Genomic DNA, 22318 nt, shown 5'->3' on the forward strand with positions numbered 1-22318 from the left:
TCAATTTAAAAAATAAACAGATAATAAAAAGACCTGAATCTTGGCTCTCCCACTCAAAATTGTGTGATATGTATCCTATAGAAAATCAAGACACCCAGCTAATACATTTCACTAATCTAGTGAGTATATTCATATAATATATATGAAGTCCTCATAGGGTTGCTGTGAGAATTAAATGACTATACGAAGGTTTCACTTTAATACTGGTTTTCAAAGGGTGACCCACAAAGGCACAATAAAGTATCTCTCAGTTTATGTCCATCATGACACAAAGGGAAAATATCCCTATGATTTGATCATTTGTCCTTTTTTAAAATTTTCGTTTCCGGTTTAGTTTTCTGTATCTCCTTATGGGCATTTTAATGGGGAGTCAAAAAGAGAAGTATCCAGCAAGGTAATTGTAAATTTAGAAGCTGCTGCCTCATTTAAAGAAGAAATAGCCTGAAAGTGACCCAAACCCTGCACCAGCATGGCAGACAGCTTTGTTTTGTAATCACCAGAGTAGCCAGGGACTTTTGCTGACATTTCTGATTTGGAAATTTAAACCTATACTTTCTAACAGATGATGAGATAAGAGGTGTACTCCATTGCTAAAGCCCTGTCTTAGAGATATTCCTGATCCCTTGCTGGTTCACTGCACAGCAGACGTGGGCAGCAGTGTTGGTTCCAGAGGACTTACTGAACTACCGTTTGAATATGCTGCCTGAGGTTATTGCAGCCGAAATACTCTCAAATGCTCGCAAAGCCATGCTGGTGAGAGAGAGAAGCTGATTCCACTAGGTGTATCCTGGGTCTCATCATCCTACCTAAACATTTTGAAGTAGGTATGCTTTCTTTCTAGAGTTCTGTATAAGTCATATCCCCAGTGTGAAGTCAGCTTATTTTTAATCATGTTGCTCTGTCTTAGCCTGTGTGATAGGGTTATGCAGGATAAAATAATACAGTTTGAGTTGAAAAATATGTCAGGATGCACCAGTCTCCCTGGAGGAAGTGGAGCCTGTTGGTTAAGTGTATGGACTCTGCCCTTAAATGTGCCTGAATTCGGCATAGGTATAGCCACCAGCAAATGTGAACTTGAATAAATTACCTGAACATTCAGATCCTCAGTTTTCTCATCTTTAAAGTAGATTTAGCATTTTCTATTCCAAAGGGTATTTTTAAGAAGATTAATTTTTCCTCTCAGTTTTTCATTGCAGTATCATTTGTCTTCTATGATGTAGTCATATTTTATGTGTACAGTGGATGAGTTTTTCAAATGTGTATAAACTTCCATCAAGGTATAGCACATTTTTATCACCCCAGGAAGTTCCGTTGGGTTCCTTCTCAGTTAATTCCTGCCTGCCTCACCCCAGAGGCAGCCGCTGTACTGATTTCTTTTATTATAAATTGATTTTCCCTTTAGAAAGACTAAATTTGAAACAAAATAATGTCCATAAAATGCTTAAGATACTTGGGGGTATCTAAAAAGGATGCAAAAAGTTGTATCAATTATTATTATTAATATTTCTACACAAAATTCCACTTGTGATGACTGATGCACAGAAGACACTAGAGGAGAAATGTCCAAAGTGACAGGGGATAAATTAAATTAAGAAAAGAGAAGATGAGGAGTTCCCATTGTGGATCAGTAATAATGAACCCTACTAGTATCCACGAGGATGCAGGTTCCATCCCTGGCCTTGCTTATTGGGTTAAGGATCCAGCATTGCCGTGAGCTGTGATGTAGGTCAAAAATGCATGTGGGAGTTCCCGTTGTGGCGCAGTGGTTAACGAATCCAACTAGGAACCATGAAGTTTTGGGTTCAGTCCCTGCCCTTGCTCAGTGGGTTAAGGATCAGGTGTGGTGTAGGTCGCAGATGTGGCTCGGATCTGGCTTTGCTGTGGCTTCGGCATAGGCTGGCAACTACAGCTCGGATTAGACCCCTAGCCTATGGAGGTTCCCAGAACCTCCTTATGCTGCAGGTGTGGCCCTAAAAAGACAAAAAGGCAAAAAAAAAAAAAAAAAAAAAAAAGAAGAAGAAAAAAGAAAATTCTAGGTGTTGCTGAGTCATATTTACTTTGAATAATGTATCATCTATATTTTGAGTATTTTGTAACTATTTTTAAAATGGTATAATTTTTTAATATATGAAGGTATTGTCTGATCTTGTGATCTAAAAATAAAGCAATCAATAACTGAAAAACTTGTCTAACTTTAAGAAACCTCATTAAAATAGTAAATTTCAAGGCTAGTATGCAAACTAGGGATGGAAACCAAGAATTAGGCATTTCTAGACCCTATGAAAGGTAATTACATTTAAGCCTTAAGTTTCTTCCTTTTCATTCAACTAACATTTAATCAAAACCAAATACAGTGATACTTTTCATATTAAAGGTCACACGTTTTTGTAAAGCTATTATAGAAATACATTGACCCAAATCAGCACTTTATATTATTATAAGCTTATACGTCCCCTAAAATGGCAAGTCAGCCTTTTTAATGAGACTGTATTAAATGAAGCATTGTCTGTGTCAAGGAATTATAAAATTTGGGGGACCAGTTGATGTCCAAGGTTCTTTAACCCCGGCGCCAATTCATTCTAAGTTTGATAACAATAAATATACTGAAACACTGGGCTCTCTTGGGTAGAACACTAGGCAGCAGCATGGACTTGACCCATTTGAAAACCTTTCCCAGAAATTAAAAATATGAATGTCCTCCACGTGACAGGCACTATTTCCCTAAGTTTTAATATTGTCTGGGAAAAAGAGGGAGAGAATTTTTAAAAAACACTGAAGACTAAGATCAAAAATGGACACACTAATCATCTCAGGATACCAAGATGAGTACAATGAGGAGTTCTCACTGTGGTTCAGCAGTAACAAACCCGGCTAGTATCTATGAGGATACAGGTTCAATCCCTGGCCTCGGTCAGTGGGTTAAGGAGCTGGTGGTGCTGTGAGCTGCGGTGTAGGTTGCAGTTGCGGCTCAGATTTGTGGCTGTGGTGTAAGCCAGCAGCTGTAGCTCCGATTAGACCCCTCGCCTGGGAAGTTCCATATGCCGTGGGCACGACCCTAAGAAGACCAAAAAAGGAAAAAAGAAAAAAGAAAAAGATGAGTATGATGGACAAAAATTCCACTTTCACTCTGGATGGGCAAAGCTGAAAAAGAATATTCCTCCCACCCAAGCAGCAAGAAAAAAAAAAAAAAAAAAGGCTACAAAATGATAACTTTTCTTGAGCCCATCAGATAGCTGAGGTTTCAAGACAGTAAGTCCTGGATTGAATTTCAAAGAGTGATAAGCTTCTTCAAGGAGAGACAGGACACATGAATGATGTTACTGTTTATAGAATATGAGAGGAAGAAGTAGCTGCCATGAAATTGGTAAGAAAACTTCAGCTAAAATTTAAATGAATATTTAAAGGCTGAATGTGGGCTAGCATGAAAGTTTAAAATAGCAGGAACCCAAAAGACTCAGGAGCCGTTCACAAGTACATACGACGCCGAGGATGGATGGGTCCCAGGCTGAGCAACCAGAATCTGTCCCCCGTGGACAGATACTTCACGATAAAGATGATGGCAGAAGCAAGGAGGAGCTGTGTCCTTCTTGGATAAAAGATAAAGACACCATATATTTCTCATTCTTCAGGTCAAGGAGCCCCCCTGAACTACACATGTGCAGAAAGATTCCTTAAGGGTCAGAGAAGGGAGGGGTGCCAGACCATAATGCATCCTCTCAACTTCTCAGAGACCCTGGCAGTAGAATCCACCTTGGCTAAAAGATGCACACACATGGAGGGCCCTGGGTCAGGCCAAATATGGACTCAAGGCCAGCAAAGCAAGAGGACTGGTCAGAGGAAACCCAGAAGGACTGCCCCCATACAAGTGATTTAAACCACCTCCATGGAGTTCCAGTCCTGGCTCAACAGAAATGAATCTGACTAGTATTCATGAAGACACAGGTTCAATCCCTGGCCTTGATCAGTGGTTAAGGATCTGTCATTGCTACAACTGTGACTGTGGTGTAGGTCGCCAGCTATAGCTCCAGTTTGACCCCCTGGCCCAGGAACCTCCATATGCCATAGGTACTGCCCTAAAAAGACAAAATGAATAAATAAATAAATAAGAGCTCCTCTTGTGGCTCAGCAGTTAACCAACCCAACTAGGATCCATGAGGACGTGGGTTTAATCCCTAGCCTCCCTCAGTGGGTTAAGGATCCTGTGTTGTCGTGAGCTGTGGTGTAGGTCACAGATGTGGCTTGGATCCCACATTGCTGTGGCTGTGGTGCAGGCCAGCAGCTGTAGCTCCAATTTGACCCTATCCAGGCAACTTCCATATGCTGAGGATGAGGCCTGGAAAAAAAAAAAAAAAGAGGAAATCCTACCATTTGCAACAACATGAATGGTCCTTGAAGGCATTTTGCTAGGTGAAATACATCAGTCAGAGAAAGACAAATACTGAATAATTCACTTATATGTGGAATATTAAAAAACAAACAAAAAATTCCCACCAAACTCACAGAAAAAGAGATTAAATCTCTGGTAACCAGAGGCAGAGGAGGAGAAGGGGAAACTGGAGGAAGGTGGTCAAATTACAAAAGTCTGGTTATAAGATAAGTAAGTACTCGGGGTGTCAAGGACAACACAGATGACCGTAGTTAACACTGCTATGTGACTGATACACAGGAAAGTTGTGAAGAGAGTAGATCCCACCAGTTCTCATCACAAGGAGAATTTTTTTTCTCTTTATTGTAGCTATATGAGATGATGGGTGTATCTGAAACTCTTGTGGAAATCATTTCACAACATAAGATCAAACCATCGTGCGTACCTCTTAAACTTAGTGATTATCAATTATTCCTAAATAAAACTGGGGTGGGGGGAGAAACAAGCAAAAATGTTTTAAATATCTTAGGGCAGGAGTTCCCGTCGTGGCTCAGTGGTTAATGAATCTGACTAGGAACGATGAGGTTTCGGATTCAATTCCTGGCCTTGCTCAGTGGGTTAAGGATCCGGCGTTGCCGTGAGCTGTGGTGAAGGTTGCAAACTCGGCTCGGATCCCTCATTGCTGTGGCTGTGGTATAGGCCATTGGCTACGGCTCTGATTAGACCCCTTGCCTGGGAATCTCCATACGCTGAGGGAGCGGCCCTAGGAAAGGCAAAAAGACAAAAAACAAAAAAAAAAAAAAAAAAAAAATCTTAAGGCACATTAAGCCTTCTTGATGATGCTTACGATTGTTAACTTCTAAGATGTTAAGATGTAGGTATTTGGAATACTGTTATGTGAAATTTAGTTCTTTTCTTATTATAGATGAATGAGTTATTTAAGTAAAAAGAAAGAAATAATTGGTTGTGAGGATTGAATGTAGTAAAGATACAAAAAACATTTAACAAAGTAGCATCACTCTATCAATACTCTACTCCTCAGACCTCCCTTTTGTGAAGTCTGTGCCTCTACATGGTCATCAACTTTCTCTCTTATTTGATTTATCAAGGAACATGGGTAAGCAGGAGTTCCCTGGTGGCCTAATGGTTAGGGATTAGGCATTGTCACTGCTGTGGCTTGAGTTCAGTCCCAGGCCCAGCAACTGTTGCACGCCATGGGTGCAGGAAAAAAATTTGTATGTGTGTGTGTCAAAGAGAATGGTTAAGCACCTTTGGAATTTTCCCAGAACTCCTTCTGAGCCAGTATAGATCAGCTCTGTTAGATATGCAAATATTATATACAATATATACTATTCTATACATCATATGCGTATGTATTTTTTATGTATAGTTATGTATACATTCATATTTGATAATGCCTGCCTGACTTCTTCTCAGAAATTTGGTGCACAGAAAACCAGACAGGTGCACGATGAAGAAGTTATTTCAACACTAGAGAGAGCAGGATGGAATAGAGATGCTGTTATGAAGGAGACAGAGCAGTGTACCAGCAAAACTCTGAGGTTAAGAACTAGATTTGAACCTATTTTTACTTTTGTGTGACCTCGGGCAAGTTATTAACCTCTCTGAGCCTTTGTTCCTATATTTATCAAATGTGACCTTAGTTTGCAATGCCGATTAAATAGACTAATGTAAGTAGAATGGCTGGTACCCAATAGATTCTCAGTGGTAAGAGATGTTATTAGCGGAATAATGAAGATATAACTTTTAGCCATTCTTCTCTATCTTAGCTAGTTGCATTACCTCATATATGTCACCGAACCTCTTTGAACTTTAATTTCATCTGTAAAACGAGTGACTTGGATAAAAACCTAGACATATTGACTATGTTTTTAAAGTAGCCTAGCTTTGGAGGAGGTAAAGAAGGTTGAATTTTCTCTTTTTACTAATGTCTTATAAAAGTCCCTCTGGGACTCAAAAGAGAATCAAACCCAAGGCCAGGGCTGTTAATGTACTTTTTAGCTGACCTAGGTAGGCTGTTCCTATTAGAATTCTGACTTAGCAGTTAATTGCTAAGGGCATCCTACATATCATATTTATTCCTGGCATCTCCATCATGCCCCAGAGAATAAAACAGACCCCTACGTTGTTTTAAAAATAGTCCATCTAGGAGTTCCCGTCGTGGCGCAGTGGTTAACAAATCCGACTAGGAACCATGAGGTCGCGGGTTCGGTCCCTGCCCTTGCTCAGTGGGTTAACGATCCGGCGTTGCCGTGAGCTGTGGTGTAGGTCGCAGACGCGGCTCGGATCCCGCGTTGCTGTGGCTCTGGCGTAGGCTGGCGGCTACAGCTCCGATTCAACCCCTAGCCTGGGAACCTCCATATGCCGCGGGAGCAGCCCAAGAAATAGCAACAACAGCAACAACAACAACAACAGACAAAAAGACAAAAGACAAAAAAAAAAAAAAAAATAGTCCATCTTCCATTTGTGTCTTCTTGACAGGCATGATACTAAAAATATTTTTTGTAAGAAAATAATTTGTCAAGAAGCTAATTCTGTCCTAAATCTTTTCTGTGTATTTGTTTTTAATTGATCATAGAGTGGAACAATAGAAATGAAAATGCTTCCCTATTCATTTGTTTGTTTTAAATAAAACCCTTTAGTCATTTCTATTTGTTTTAATGATTATTAAAAACCAAATAGAATTATAGCTGATCTAAAAAACTCAAACACAATCTCAATAGAATACGAAATTTGTCTATGCAATTTTCTCTTATGCAAATTGATTATGCGCGGTATATAAGAATGCAATACAATGATGAACGTAGACTCTGGGATTAACCTGCAGCCAGGTTTGTTATTAAATATTCAGTGACTTTTATGCTCTAAAGTTCAGGGAAATCCCATTCCTTGTTGTATTATTTTGTTTTTCAATTTTCACAGGATTCATTACCTCCTCTTGAGCCTCTCCAGTTTTTCTTTGTGTGACATTCCAAAATTCACACAGAGGGAGGGAGAAGGAGAACTTGAGATGGTCACAGGTGGAAATTCTGTTTAAATCACATTAACATTCCGTTGCCATCTGTTAGACTCTCCTACAGAGAGTAAACTAATCCAAATGATAAGCATAGTGGAATTAAAATGCAATACAATGCGTGCACACACACCCCTCACAAACACAGAGCTTCCATCTAAGGAGCCTAATGAATGGGAGCACGTGATGAAATTCGCAGGATGAGCCTCCTCCAACACTTGTCGTGCTTGACATTCTCTTAAAACAAGTGCGTTGGGGTCTAAACTCTCCAAAAATATATGGTTGCCACAGAGCAGACCTTTGACACATAAGGTCAGGGTATGACTTTTTCCTTCTGATAATTTGAATTTTAATGCAGTTCAGAATAATAATAATCATTTTCTTGGCTCAAGATTTTAGGGACTCTACTTTATTTAAATGATTCTCTCATTCAATCTATTCAGCAACTCCATGATTAGGAATTTCATTCTTACTGTTTTATCAGAAAGTATTTAATCATGGGCAACTTCTGATGGCTTCCCTTAATAATAAATCACACACATGCACACACCACACACACCCCGACACACGCATAAACAGTAAAAAACCCACCCTATCCTCTAACCCAAATCCCCAAAAATGAGGCTAGATAGCACAGTATTGACAGATGTCCTAAACTCTGATTTAAGGTCAGTCAAGGTAAATTGAAAAGCATTTATGGAATGACTCTTATAGGAGGCTAGCATTCTTCTGAGGAAACAAAAGAAATGAAAGGGGGAGAAGATGTGGTGTGTAACCTTCAAACAGCAAGGAAATAGTGTAAGAAAGTACTTTATAATGGCAAGTTAAAGTTATAATCCATAACCCAATAATCCTTGATAGTTCATATTTTATATTCCACTAATGCAATATCAAAGAACCTGGTCCCCTTTTTAATTAAAGTAGAAGATTGACTATTTCTAGGGGGAAATGTCGTGTCTATATTTATTCTGTTATTAGAACTCTAGTTTATTCCAAGTTAGGGTATAAACAACCTCCATAGTATTGGGGGAAGTAATTTTATTGCCATGCATTTAAAACAAGCTAAGATAATTCAGTAGTCAAAACTGTAATAACACTTTTGGTAGCATAGATGTACTGTAGCACTAGCTATAAAACAGAGACCTGACATTAACTTTAGTAATGTTACAGGCAAGCAGGTTTTGCAAGAGCCTGCAGTTTTCATCTCTCAAGGAGACAAAACCGTTCTTAGGAAACCCTATTTTCCCTTAAATTTATTTTTATTTACTGCCATAACACTTTTCTTCAACCATGAGAGAGCAAACTGATCTTTCTCAAGGGTATTGCAGAAGAGGGGGAGAAAGGAGACTCACATTTGAATTTAATCTGATCTCCAATTGAAAGTGACATTGCTTTAATCTGACATCATGTTTTTGATGTCTGCAAGGCTTTCTCTTCTTTTCATATATTTACTACCCTTCCCCCAAACACACACTGGAAGACCTTCCACAGGGAATCTGCAGCGTTAGTGAGTATAAGCAGGAGTTATGATCATATCTCGTTGTGCTCTTTCAAAGGGCACTGATGGGAGAAGAAATTGGTACATGCTTTCCGAAAGTAATTTTAAAATGGCTTTAACATTTTGCATAACTTTTGATTCAGCAATTTCACTTCTAGGAATTTATTCTAAGGAATTGATCATGGGTGTGCATAAAAATTTATACTTAAAGGAAAACTACTGACAATAACTTAAATATCTAGCATTAATGGTTTGGTTAAAAAAACACACGATGTATAGCAATGCAACAGAATTTTTATTCACCCTTAAAATTAATATTTAATGAACTTAAAAGTTATTTATTACCAATTATTAGGAAGAAAATTTGGAACACAAAATCTCATACTCAAAACCATTTCATTTAGGCAGAGAAAAATTTTGGTTACTTTGGGTAATGGAATCATGCATGATTTTTATATTAATTTTACTTGCTTTCTATAATACACATGTTGAATATTCATTTTAAGAGACAGTGTGTTATAAAGAGATTACTACTCTTTAATGCTGCAGGAAATGTTTTGATGCCCATGGACACAAGCTTGCTAATGTTTTCAACAGCTGGTTATCAGGTGACCAATAAAGAAATTTAATAATATATAATTATGTTCTTTAATTATGTTTATATTTTTAATTATATTCTAATAGGACTATTTCTGTTTCTGCCCACATAGAAATAATTTGATACTGACTATTAATTTAATTCCCATGAGATTCAGATAAAATAGAATGAGATACGAATTGGAATGGTTAAACTGGGAGTCATGGGGAAGGTAAGAAATAACAAGAGCAAACATGTGGACTTACTCTGTGCCAGACGTTTTTCTATAAGGAGAGCACTCAGAACTGTGCTTGGCACAGAGTAAATGCCATGTAAACATCTCATACAGCTGTTGCTGCTGCTGTTGTTTTTGTTGTTGAATATGCAGGAAAGAACAGTGAAGTATAGTCCTATTATCATTGTCTCGATTTTAAAGATTAAAAACAAAGCAGAGCATTAGAGCTTTCTTAAGAACAGTAGACTTTATCAGACACATCAAACATCATAGATTCAATAGGGTAGAATTTTTCTGCTTTTGCTCTAAAAATATTCAGGTATGTGGTTCACGGTTCATACAGCAAGTCAGCATTATCTGGGACCAGAATCCTTCTTCTTTTCACTCTTCAATTCTTCTTGCCAGACTTCCATTTTGAAGTTCCAGGTGATTGCTTCATCTCCCCACTTCATGACTAAGTGAAGGGAAAAACACAATTTTTTCCTTTGAAAAATAACACTCATAATTTACATATACAATTTCTATTGATTTCCTATGGGCCAAATTTTTATCACATGGCCATACCCCCCTGCAAGATGGCTGGAAAATGTAGTTTTTATCTGAGTGTCCACACAAGACAGAGAGAAGGTTATTAGGTGGTGTCAGTCCATTTGTACTGCTGTAACAAAAATACCATAAAATGGGTGGGATATAAGCAATAAACATTTCTTTCCCACAGTTCTGGAGATTGGGAAGTCCAAGATCATGGCACCATCAAGTATGATATCTGGTGAGAGGCCATTTCTTCACTGACGGCCAGCTTCTCACTGTAACCTCAGAAGACGGAAAGGGCAAGGGTGCTCTCTCCGGCTTCTTTTATAAGAGCAATACACCATTTAAACACCTCCCAATGCCCCCCACCTCCTAAGACCATCACCTTGAGGGGTAAGGATTTTAACATATGAATTTTGGATGGACACAAACATTCAGGCAAGTGGCAACCAGCAGTCTCTGCCACCAAGATGTTAAGTAGATTGTTCAAGGGCACCAAAATATTGAATCATCAGGCTGAAATTTAAATCTAGGCAATATTATTTCAGAACCAAAGCACTCAAACATGTTCTTGAACTTCAAGTATATCAGTTAAATGAGTCTCATAATATAAGAGACTGAGGCAAATTCCTCAGGTAGACACCTAACAAACATTTAGAGCAATCTTGCGTAACCTTCCTTAACAGTGCCTTTTCAATTAACATATCATTATCCCTCTCTTCTCTTCCCTTTTCTCTTTTACTCTCACAAACACACACCAGATTCTGTTGAGTCTTTCCCACCTTCCATGTATTATTCCCGCCTGCTAGGCCCTTGCCATTGCAAATCCATGCTGTGACTCCACAAGGATTTTTAAGTCTTCTGAGATTCCTATTACAAAAATATTCAGTGGTTTAGTTTCCCAAAACATAAAACCATAAGATTAAATGCTTTCCCTATTATCACCATCTTTTTCAGATTTTAATATATATCCCATTCCCTCTTCCACTCTTGCTTTTTTTTTTTAGGGCCACACCAGTAGCATATGGAAGTTCCCAGGCTAGGGGTCGAATCAGAGCTACAGCTGCCAGCCTGCATCACAGCCATGCCAACATGGGATCCAAGCCACTTCTGCAACCTACACCACAGGTCACAGCAACGCCGGATCCCAGACCCACTGAGCGAGGCCAGGGATTGAACCTGCATCCTCGTGGGTACTAGTGGGATTCATTTCCGCTGCACCACCATGGGAACTCCCTTCTCTTCTACACTTGATGATGACTGATTTAGGGAATCTAATATTTACTGAATAGGAAGTTGTATTGATTTTTTTAGTGCCTTATGTAATATTTTTTATAATCTCTTGTCATTATTTTGAGAAAATATTATGTTATGTTAATTAAGATTCTGAGAGGCACAATAACTTGCACAAACTTACCATTAATAACAGGCAGAATAGGCATTTGAAATCTCCTATGGCAGAGACCAGGTGACATGTTTGCTCTCCAGTGCCTTTCTCTCTAGCTCATTCCCAGCTGCTCTTACAGAAAGATGACGTCTTCTGACTAAGCTATGGTCAGTCCACAGTGGGCAAAACGTGACATCTGCAATGTACAGGATTGGCTTTAGAGCATGCGCCTTGATCTTTTATCTTCTCCCATTCCCATTTGCACGTCTAGAAACAGAGGACTCCAACATGAAGCTGCATGAGGGAAGAAGCCCAGATCGTTGAATTTCTGCTTGTAGAAGTCGCCTTGTAGAGTCACTTGATCGGGATTTCAATGAGATGTAATTTTAACGAGTCTATTAAAGTCATTGACTTTTTAGAGTTCTTTATTCTCATGGTTGTCATACCTTACCCTAACACACAGTGTCAGTTATCAATGTATTGCTTTATTTCTCCAAATGTACTCTTCTCTTTTCCTTGCTTTTTTTGAACCACTGCAGGGACAATGTCTGATTCTTTTTCTTTTTTTCTTTTTTTCTTTTCTTTTTTTTTTTTTTTTTTTTGTCTTTTTGTCCTTTTTAGGGCTGCACCCACGGCATATGGAGGTTTCCAGGCTAGGGGTCTAATTGGAGCTGTAGTGCAGGCCTACGCCAAAGCCACAGCAACTCAGGATCCGAGCCGCATCTGCGACCCACACCACAGCTCACAGCAACACCAGATCCTTAAGCCACTGAGCAAAGCCAGGGATCAAAGCTACAACCTCATGGTTCCCAGTCAGATTCGTTAACCACTGAGCCACGACGGGAATTCCTACAATGTCTCATGCTTAACCCACTCTGCCACAAGGGAACTCTCCTTTGCCTTTTGATTCTAGAGTTGGATGTTGTAAACATTTCTCCTTCACCCGCCGGCACAGTGTAAGGATTTGTCAGTGGAGGGTGCTGGAGAAACAGTCCACGAGGAAGGCGGTCCTGTGCCTGGAACCAGTGCTTTTATTCTTGCTTCTAAGCTGTGCTGCCACAGGGCACCTTCCTTACCACAGACAGATTGTTTGCCAGAAAGCACTGGTAGTGATGGCGACCAGGTGGTGCACACCCTCCAGTGAGTTTCAGTAGTACCCCAGCAAGCAACTTCCTGGTGACTAGATTATTGTTCTTCAGCCCTGGCCTGAGGCGCTTCACCATCCATCCAAAGGGCCTCAGCAATACCTTCTCCAACAAGGTCTGGATCACAGCTCAAGACAAGAGGTGGGAAATGGGGGGACTCTGCCAAGTGTTTTCCTTCTTTGGATACTCTTCCTCAGCCACAGAAGTGGTGGCTCTACCCTACACCTGCTATTCCTGCATTCTTTAGTCTTTTGGCTAGGGGTCGAATCAGAGCTATAGCTGCCAGCCTACACCACAGCCACAGCAATGCCAGATCCAAGCCGCATCGGCAACTTACACACCACAGCTCACAGCAATACCAGATCCTTAACCCACTGAACGAGGCTGGGATTGAACCTCATGGATACTAGTCAGGTTCATTGCCACGGAGTCACAACAGGAACTCCTCTTCCTGCATTCTTTAGCATTGCTTTAAACTTTCTTTTAAACGAATCCCTTTTAATAATTCCTTATATTGGGAGTTCTCGTAATGGCTCAGTGATTAACGAATCAACTAGGAACCATGAGGTTGCGGGTTCAGTCCCTGGCCTTGCTCAATGGGTTAAGGATCCGGCATTGCCATGAGCTGTGGTGGAGGTTGCAGATGCGGCTTGGATCTGGCGTTGCTGTGACTCTGGCGTAGGCCGGTGGCTACAGCTCCGATTAGACTCCTAGCCTGGGAACCTCCATATGCCACAAGAGTAGCCCCAGAAAAGGCAAAAAGACAAAAAATAATAATAATAACAATTCCTTATATTAAATGTTCCCTGATCTCTTTAGTCTATAATGTCTGTCTCTTTACTGAAACTTCACTGATATATATACAAAATAAACGTACAATCTTAAAAATTGGTGCCATCTAAACTGTGGTCATATGAAAATAGAGTCATGTAGTCATGGTCTTTTGAGTCAGCCTGTTTTGAGATTAAGTGCTGGCTTTGTCACTTGCTAGCTGTGTGACCTGGAGAGAGTCTCTAAATAGCTCTGATCTCTAAAATTGGTTGACTCTCATCTGTAAAACTGGGTTAATAATGATGATCTTATCATGTCACCATAAGGAATAAGTAGCATATGTACAGTAGTTGGCACAGAGTAAGTACTAAATAAATAATATTTTAAATAATAACTTAGTACAATAGTTTTTAAGTCCCTGGGATTTAGCATTATTTTACTTGTCATATTCGTGTGATTGTGTTTCCTCATGTATTCATTGTACTTCTTTGTGCGCTTATGTCTAAACAAAGCATTTCTGAATGTCGCTGAACCTTTGTCCTCTCACTTTGTTTCCTTTGCCGAAGGAGATAGTTGAATATCACTTTTCTTTAACTGGTATTTAAGTCACCCATCAAATTCCTTCTCATACTTCCTTTGAGAAATTCAATGATCCCACACTATTTTGCACTTTCACATAAAATTTTAATTTCCCATCTTTTTTCGATCCCTCTCAGTATTCTCCACCTTTCTTTAAAATAGAAATTCCCAAAAATCACTTTATGGAATTTTAAGAATAACTATCTCCTGATTCTTGATTGCAAACACCATCTGGTTAAAGCACTTTTTATTTATTTATTTATTTATTTAATTTTTTTTTTTTTTTTTTTTTTTTTTTTGGCTTTTTGCTATTTCTTTGGGCCGCTCCCGCGGCATATGGAGGTTCCCAGACTAGGGGTCTAATCGGAGCTGTAGCCGCCAGCCTACGCCAGAGCCACAGCAACTCGGGATCCGAGCCGCGTCTGCAACCTACACCACAGCTCATGGCAACGCCGGATCGTTAACCCACTGAGCAAGGGCAGGGACCGAACCCGCAACCTCATGGTACCTAGTTGGATTCGTTAACCACTGCGCCACGACGGGAACTCCTAAAGCACTTTTTAAAATTTATTTTTTATTGAAGTAGAGTTGATTCACAATGTTACAGGTGTACAACAAAGTGATTGAGTTATATACATATGTGTGTATGCATATATGTGTGTATATATATATACACACACACACATATTCTTTTGCACATTCTTTCCTATTATAGGTTAATATAAGATACTGAATATAGTTCCCTGTGCTATACAGTAAGTCTTTGTGGTTTATTTTATATATAGTAATGTGTATCTGTTAACCCCAATTCCTAATTTAAATTAGAAATTTTTTTAAAACAGCACTTTAATATTAATTTTAAAATTTTAATTTAAATATTACATTTGGTATGATAAGCCTGTTAGAACACCCTCTGTAGTAATTTCGCAGTGTCATCCACTCCCAAAAAGCATTTATTTGTATGCTTTATTTTTACTCTATAAGCCCCTTGTCATTATCTATTTATTTTGCGGATACTGATACCAGCATAAAATGTTGTTCTTCCATCAGTCATATCTTTACATATTTCCCTACTAGTAGAATATTTGAAGTAGAGCCTCCAACGCCTATAAAAATCTTCTATTTAAGTAGGAGCTATTATTGTGAGTAAACTTTATGGACTTTGAAGAACCCTCATATACTGTTGGTGGGAATGTAAAATGGTGCAGCTACTATTGAAAATAGTATGAAGAGTTCTCCAACAATTAAGAATAATGGTACTATATGATCCAGCAATTCCACTTCTGGGTATTTATCCAAAGAATATTAGAGCACTAATTTGAAAAGATACCTGCACCGCTGTTTATAATAGCATTATTTACTTTAGCCAAGATATAGAAACAACCTAAGTGATTATCAGTGGTTGAATGAAGAAAATGTGATACACACACACATATAATGTATACATTAGAATTCCATTGTGTGTGTGGAATAATAATCAGCTGTAAAAAAAAAAAAGATGAAATCTTGCCGTTTGCAGCAACATGGATGGACCTTGAGGGTATTGTGTTAAGTGAAATAAATTGAATGGAGAAAAACACAGTATGATTTTACTCATGTGTAATCTGGAAACATTTAAAAATAAATGAATAAGACAAACAAAACCCACATAGATATGGAGAACAGAATGGTGGTATCAGAGGAGAAGGGGAGAGGGGAGGGCATGGTTAAGGAGGTCAACTGTATGACAATGAATGGAAACTACCTTTGGTAGTGAGCATGCTGTAGTGTATACAGAAGTAAAAACTTAATATTATATACATACAACTTATATAATGTTATAAACCAATAAAAATGGTTAAAAAAAATGGACCTCGAGGACCATGTACACAGATACATGGGTACAAATCTAACTCCACTTTTAATAACTATGTAGCTATATTAGAGTGTAGAGTCTGAGCTTCAAGTGGCAGAAAAATCAGTTCAGTATGTCCTGAACAGATGAACGGAAGAAACCAAAGAGGAATTTATTGCTTCATGTAAGCTGGCAAGTTACAGGTTTAATCAGGAATCACACACAGCTGGACCAAAGCTGATCTGAGTAGAATGGGGCTTTTTCACTGCTCCCTGCCCCTTGTCTCCCCCTGTTTGCCTCTTTATCGCACTGTGCATTGGTATGTGCTCATCTAACTGTCACATGTCATGTGGGGTGAGACAATGACGGCCATTTCCCATGGCCCCTTTTCCTAAAGCTTTGGTGGGGACGAGGGAGAAGCATCGGAGAGGACTCTGAATGGTTTGTTTGGATCACGAGCACATCCCTAGATCTGTCAGTTTAACCAGGAGGAATGAGGTCCTTGGGTTAGGATGCCAAAATGGCAGATACATTGACTAGAAATCCTGCCTGAATCTCATAATACGTGCAGATACTGTTTTTTGTCATGCTGTTTTCTTATCCATAAAAGGTGAAATCCCTCTCACCACAATCAGGTGGTAGTGATGGGAAAGTGACATTATGTTTTGAAAAGGTATGGTATAGAACTGAGCAATAAATGATAACTATTAACATTTATTTTAGTAGTAAAAAATGAAGACTGTTGTGTAGTAGAAACAGAAACAACCTTCTTTTCTTGATCTATAATGGTATGTTTTGCCTGTCTTGTTAACCCACCTCCGGCTCCCCAAGGAAAGAACACATTTAAAGAGCAAGGACCCATGACTTTTAGTCTTCATGTTTCCATGACAACAGCTGTCACAAAGAATGGAAAGAAACAAACTTACATTAAGCACTATGCATTTTAGTAGAGACTTTGGCACGATCTCCTTAAATGCACCAAACACAGCAACTTGCTCAGAGCATTCATTTGATAGCTGTTTAATTAAGGAATTCTAGGAATGCAGATTGATTGATGTTACATGTCTGGCATAACTTAAAAGTTCAAGGCAAAACAGTACACTGTATTATATTACAAGTAATAGTGACTTTTTGATATTTCACATTTGAAAAAAAAAAAAAACTTTCGTCATGTTTCTCTAAGCTCTTTTGAAAGAAAGTTTTGTCTTCATAGAAAGCATAATCTGGACCAGCTGGAATTTTTAATTCCAGAGTTTTAGGTCTGCTGTTAGAGTTTCAGTGAGTACTTGCCCTCAGAAACATACTAAGGCCTGTGCCTGGGGATTTATATTCTGAAAAGCAATCAGATTGAACAGAAAAAGTTGGTTTGTTGAAATGCAAAATTGCAGATTCATCAAAGCAGAGAAATAATGTGCATATGCTTCCCAGAGGCATTTGCCCTCATCTTGGAGAGTTACGTTGGCTTAGTCCATTGGCAGTTCTGACCTGTTTATTGGGACTGCTCACCCTCTTCTCTTCCAATACCGGGGCATTTTCTTGTCCCTGGTGATCCCAGAAAGACAAGGACAGTTTCAGGCAGAAAAGGCTGAGATGCAGCTGAATTCGAACACAGCTACTCCAGCATCTGAGTGTGAGTCATGAATGGAGAAGTGATGACTAACTGCACAGATGACAGCAGTGGTCAAAGGCACCTCCATAGATTCCTTCCTGTGGAGTAACACCAGGGCTGTACTCCACAGGGGGCTAACGTATCCCCTTGGAGAACCAGTAACCTCGTCCTGCTTTCTCCTGTGGCCCCAATTTTCTCTCGTCACGGTTTTATTCCTATGCATTTGCATATGACACATTTCAGCCACATCAAGTATATGAAAATTAGGCTCCCGAGTTGGAAACCTTGCTTTGCCAGTTTTTTCTCTGTGAGCTTTGCCAAGTTGCTCAGCATTGCTATACTTCCATTTCTTCGTATATAAAATGAGAAGATGAGTACTTTCATGTAGGGTGGTAGTAAGAATTGAATGATATAATAAAGTTACACATCGGTGATTGCCCCATTATATGTGTTCTGTAAATAACAGTTGCTCTATCACTATAATGCAGCATGTGTTTTATGATAGAATCAATCAAGAGCTGTGCAAATTGGGAAAAAAAATTGTTCTACCTACAGAGATCAACAAAGCTATATGGCTGTGCCAAGAGGCTGATCCTTAAAGAATGGGTAGGATTTCCAGGCAAAGAAAGGAAAAAAACCACAAAGGGCAGGAAGAGCTAGCTGAACAAAATAAAGTGGTTAGATCCCAGCGTTGTAGGAAGAAATTGGTAGGAATATGTATTCTGTTTCCTTAAACATAACTGGAGCTGTGATCCCTGCATTTAGAAACAAATCATGTTTTCAGAAGAGATGCCTTAGTTTGAATATTCAACTTCTCTTTTGACACATGGTGAATCGTTTATAAGTTTGGTCTCCTATCTGGTCGTAAGATCTGAGATCATGACTTAGTTATTTACATCTCTGCAGCAGTGCCTAGACACAGGCTGGGAATACAGTCATTGTTCAAAAAATACTGAACGATGACTAAATATTGAACACTGTTGAAGGAGTGAAACAGTGAATCAATGAGTATTCGTTATGAAACTGTTATGCATAAAAATTTCCTGTGGCAGGCAAGGGTTAGAAGACATTGAGTTCTGATCTTAGCATGCATATCTTAGACATCACATTTCAGTGGATGTTGAGAAAGAAAACCAGTGGATTGGAGACTCCATGGTAATGAGAGCCATTGGATGCTCGGATGCTGTCAGGGTGATCAGCAATTGGAACTCAATCAAACATGAAAATCTCTTCATTGGGAGGTGATCTTTGGAAGCACTGGTAGAGGCGTGGAGAGGTGAGACAGGGAAGGGAAGAAAACCAAAAAGCTTGTTGTAATGAGCAGGTTATCACTGTGTGAAACTTTGCATCAATCCTCCCCGGGGATCTCTGAGAGAATGAATAGTGCAAGGCTCAGATTTATCCCACCTGAGGGGTGAGGAAGCTGGAATATACACCTACCAGTTCATGTGAGTCTCAAATGAGGCTGCTCCGGGAAGTGTTAACTCTGTATGACCCCGACCTGTCCAGCATGCAAGACAAAATATGCCCCATGCATCCAGAGAACAATTTTAGGCAGAGTTGCAGAGGATTTGGGGGAAAGCGATACACTGAGGGAATAGGCATTCCCTCTGCTCTTGTCTACCATAGGTCACAGCTTATACTACCCAGGTTCATCACGCTGCAGGTGAAACTCGTTCCGTTTTTTCACTGATTATTTTAGGAGGTCAGTTGTCATAATTCCAAAAGAGAGAGAGAGAACTTAGAACCGATGCTTGTCGTCTCGACTGATATGGTTAATCTTGAAACCATAATTGATATTCATCATTTCCCTCCTTTATCGCTTCTATTCCCTTGACCAAGCTGCTTCTCGTCTAGGTTCATTGTGTGGTGCAATAACTCAGACTTTTATCCCTAAGAGTACAAGTCCCTGGTCACTTGTCCTCATCAAGACATTGTTGCTGTAATTGCCCTTTCAGTTCTCACCAGGGACACATCAAGAGGCAGGCCAGTGAGTCCCATGGTGTCCAGACACACTCCTCACTGCTCCATTATTTAGCAGCAACCCTGTGTCCTCCTCATAATCAGGATGAATCACCCCTGTCTGTATAGTAACTGCCTTCTCTGACCGCTGGCCTGTGGGCATGAAGAGCCAAAAAGAATCATGCAGCAGCTGAAACTGCAGATTTACTATGTCGTCTCATAGAAATATCAAGACTTCTAATGCTGCAGAACCCGAAGCTGTACAAAGGGGACAGCCACCTTCTTAAGCAGATTATTTAAAGTACAAGTGGGAGGTTTTGCTCCTACTTCCACCTGGTCCTGGCTATTCATGACTCAGCATTACATATATTATAATTTAATAGTACAACCAATCTCCCTATTGTATAGCACAGATATATGCACTATCTTATGATAAACCATAATGGAAAAGAAAAAATGTATATAGACAACCGAATCACTTTGCTATACAGCAGAAATTAACAGAACACTGTAAATCAACTCCACTTCAATAAGATGAATTTTTAAAAGAAGGAAAATGGTACAACCAGTCTTGAATTTTAACCACATAGGGTTTCACTCCTGGCAAAGTACAATGTCTTTACAACCTCAAACCTGGTCTACAGAGAGTAGCTACCACTGAGCATCTCAGTGAAGCTTGCATCCCTCTTTTGGGGTCACCCCTTATTGTTTTAGTGAAAGGATTGTCTTCTGGAATCTCCTGGAAATCATAATCAGCTGGTAGTTTCTCTGACATTACAAAATAAATACATTAAAATGTGCCCACCTCTCTGAGACCTTGGAACCCTTCTCCAGTACTTTGCCAAGGTAGTTCTGGCATCTCCACATCATTTATTTTAGGCCAACATTGTTTCCAGGCTTCAAAGAGCTTTTCCAGTAGCACATGGGATCAACTCCAGGTATACTTGCCAGCATGTTAAAAATTAAGTCATGAGGATGCTCTCGCAGAAATAGATTATCTGTTATCTGGTCTTATATTCTGTCCTCCATGATCCAGCATCTCAAGACCAGTTCCTCCAAAAGTTCTCCAAATTCCTACTAACAATTATTAGCCAGGTTCTGTAGCTCATTTGATTAGTAATCCATTTTATAGATCATACTTTTCCACTCAAGTCATACTGAGAGTTGATTCTAATTGTTTGTCCAGAAGCCATGAGGAGAGATGGGAGCAGAACTTACACATGACCTTCTTTACCATGGTGATTGGCTGTTCTTCCACTGGAAAGGGTAAGGACCTCTGTTTCAGAAGATTCCCCAGGTCCAAGACTTTTAAGAGCGTCTACCTAAATATTTCCTCCTATATTTCAGTGTCCAATTCTTTCCCTACAGGCGTCCTGATTTTGGTGATGAATACTGGCTAGCTCTGAGAATCTGGCCTCCTTTGCAACTCTGTTTTTCCTAAAACCAAATCTTAGGCCTGATTTTCTGCATGGTCTATCCTCCAGCTGATGGAAATGAGGGTCATTTTGATTGCTACTTAGAGGTCTTCAAGCTTTCACACCAAATCCTGAGTTGAATGTTGGCCGACCCAAATCTAAAATTGTTTTCCTATGGAATTTATGGAAATTAACTATACAGCCTCATGTCTTTCAAGCACAAGAGCAATAGAGTTTTCTTCTGTCTCTGTATTCTATCCCAATCCACCTGAGGAGAGTCTTAGTAATTATGGTGCTATGGCTTGCCAAGGATTAGCTCCACCACATTATTCACCAGCAAGGGGTCCCCTGCTACCATCTGGCTGATGAATGATTCAATTCAAAAGCTAGAATTGAGGATCTACTTCCTAAACCACCTCTGTCTCAACTAACTTGCGCTGGATTTTGGTTCCTTCATAAGACCCTGAAAGAAGAAGCTGAGTAAAAATTGTTTATTTGGGAAGTGATCGGGAAGCATCAGAAGAGGAGTGGGGGAATGAGGAAAGAAGGAAAGGAAACCACTGAAGGATGAGTTAGGTGGTAAGGTCTCCTCTGGCAGCGCCAAGGGGCTATTCATCCCAGTAGGGATGTCTGAAAGACTGCCTAGAGCAGGACTCAGCATTGGCCTTCCTGAGAGATGAAGAACAAATGTATTTACTACCCCCCAATCTTGCTGTCATTGGTTGAGGGCTAACTCCTTGGGTGCCTGCCTCATGAGTCTAGTGCTCCAGAGAATGCTCTTGGTGAAAGGGTCACAGACACTTATAATAGGAAACTGTGTGGCTGGTACTTACAGAAATAGTGAGTGCCAAGATAATATAGGTAGGACACCCAAAAACATCTGTTACAAAGCTCCTGTGAGTGTATGATGGATATCAGTGTAAAATAACGCCATTAAATCTCATGTTGCCGCAGCTGCAGCATAAGTTGCACTTGGGGCTCAGATCAGTCCCTGGCCTGGGAACTTCCATATGCCATGTATGCCATGGGTGCAGCCAAAATAATAATAATAATAATAATAATAATAGCATTAAAAAATAGTAGCTACCTGAAGCATATCTGCACTATAGCCTTTGTGTAAAGAAAGATATCACTGTGCATATTTTAGTTGTCTCTTTATATGTTAACTGGCCTGGCACCATTCTTGACCAGAATACATAAAGATATATTCCTCTGCTTAACCAAAAACGTGCATGTGCACTGCTTACTTTCTTGGCCTAAAGGCCAATACGACCTGTAGGTACAGATGCACTGGACTCATCTCAGTTTTACTAATGCCCCTCAGTTCCTTTAGGTGCACATTTCCCATCTCTTTTTTGAAACTAAATTTCAAAAA

The 22318-nt window shown here is 39.6% G+C and overlaps 1 protein-coding gene across 6 annotated transcripts in view; it reads left to right on the forward strand.

The window, feature by feature from the left end:
• The window catches only part of LOC110262276 (uncharacterized), a 149340-nt gene that overhangs the window by 65736 nt on the left and 61286 nt on the right, over positions 1-22318 (forward strand). For 3 of the 6 annotated variants that reach the window (XR_014814871.1, XR_014814868.1, XR_014814869.1), the window contains one exon: positions 20715-20794. The exons of 2 other annotated variants lie outside the window; for them this stretch is intronic. The gene's annotated coding sequence lies outside the window, so the exon portion shown is untranslated. Of the gene's footprint in view, positions 1-20714; positions 20795-22318 lie in introns of those variants that run through there. One more of the 6 variants, XR_014814872.1, reaches the window with a different exon arrangement.

Source organism: Sus scrofa, chromosome 9, assembly GCF_054392235.1.
Source record: "Sus scrofa isolate SSC_HxYL_T2T_F1_AM1 chromosome 9, Sscrofa_HxYL_maternal_Yorkshire_Landrace_v2.0, whole genome shotgun sequence".
NCBI lineage: Eukaryota > Metazoa > Chordata > Mammalia > Artiodactyla > Suidae > Sus > Sus scrofa.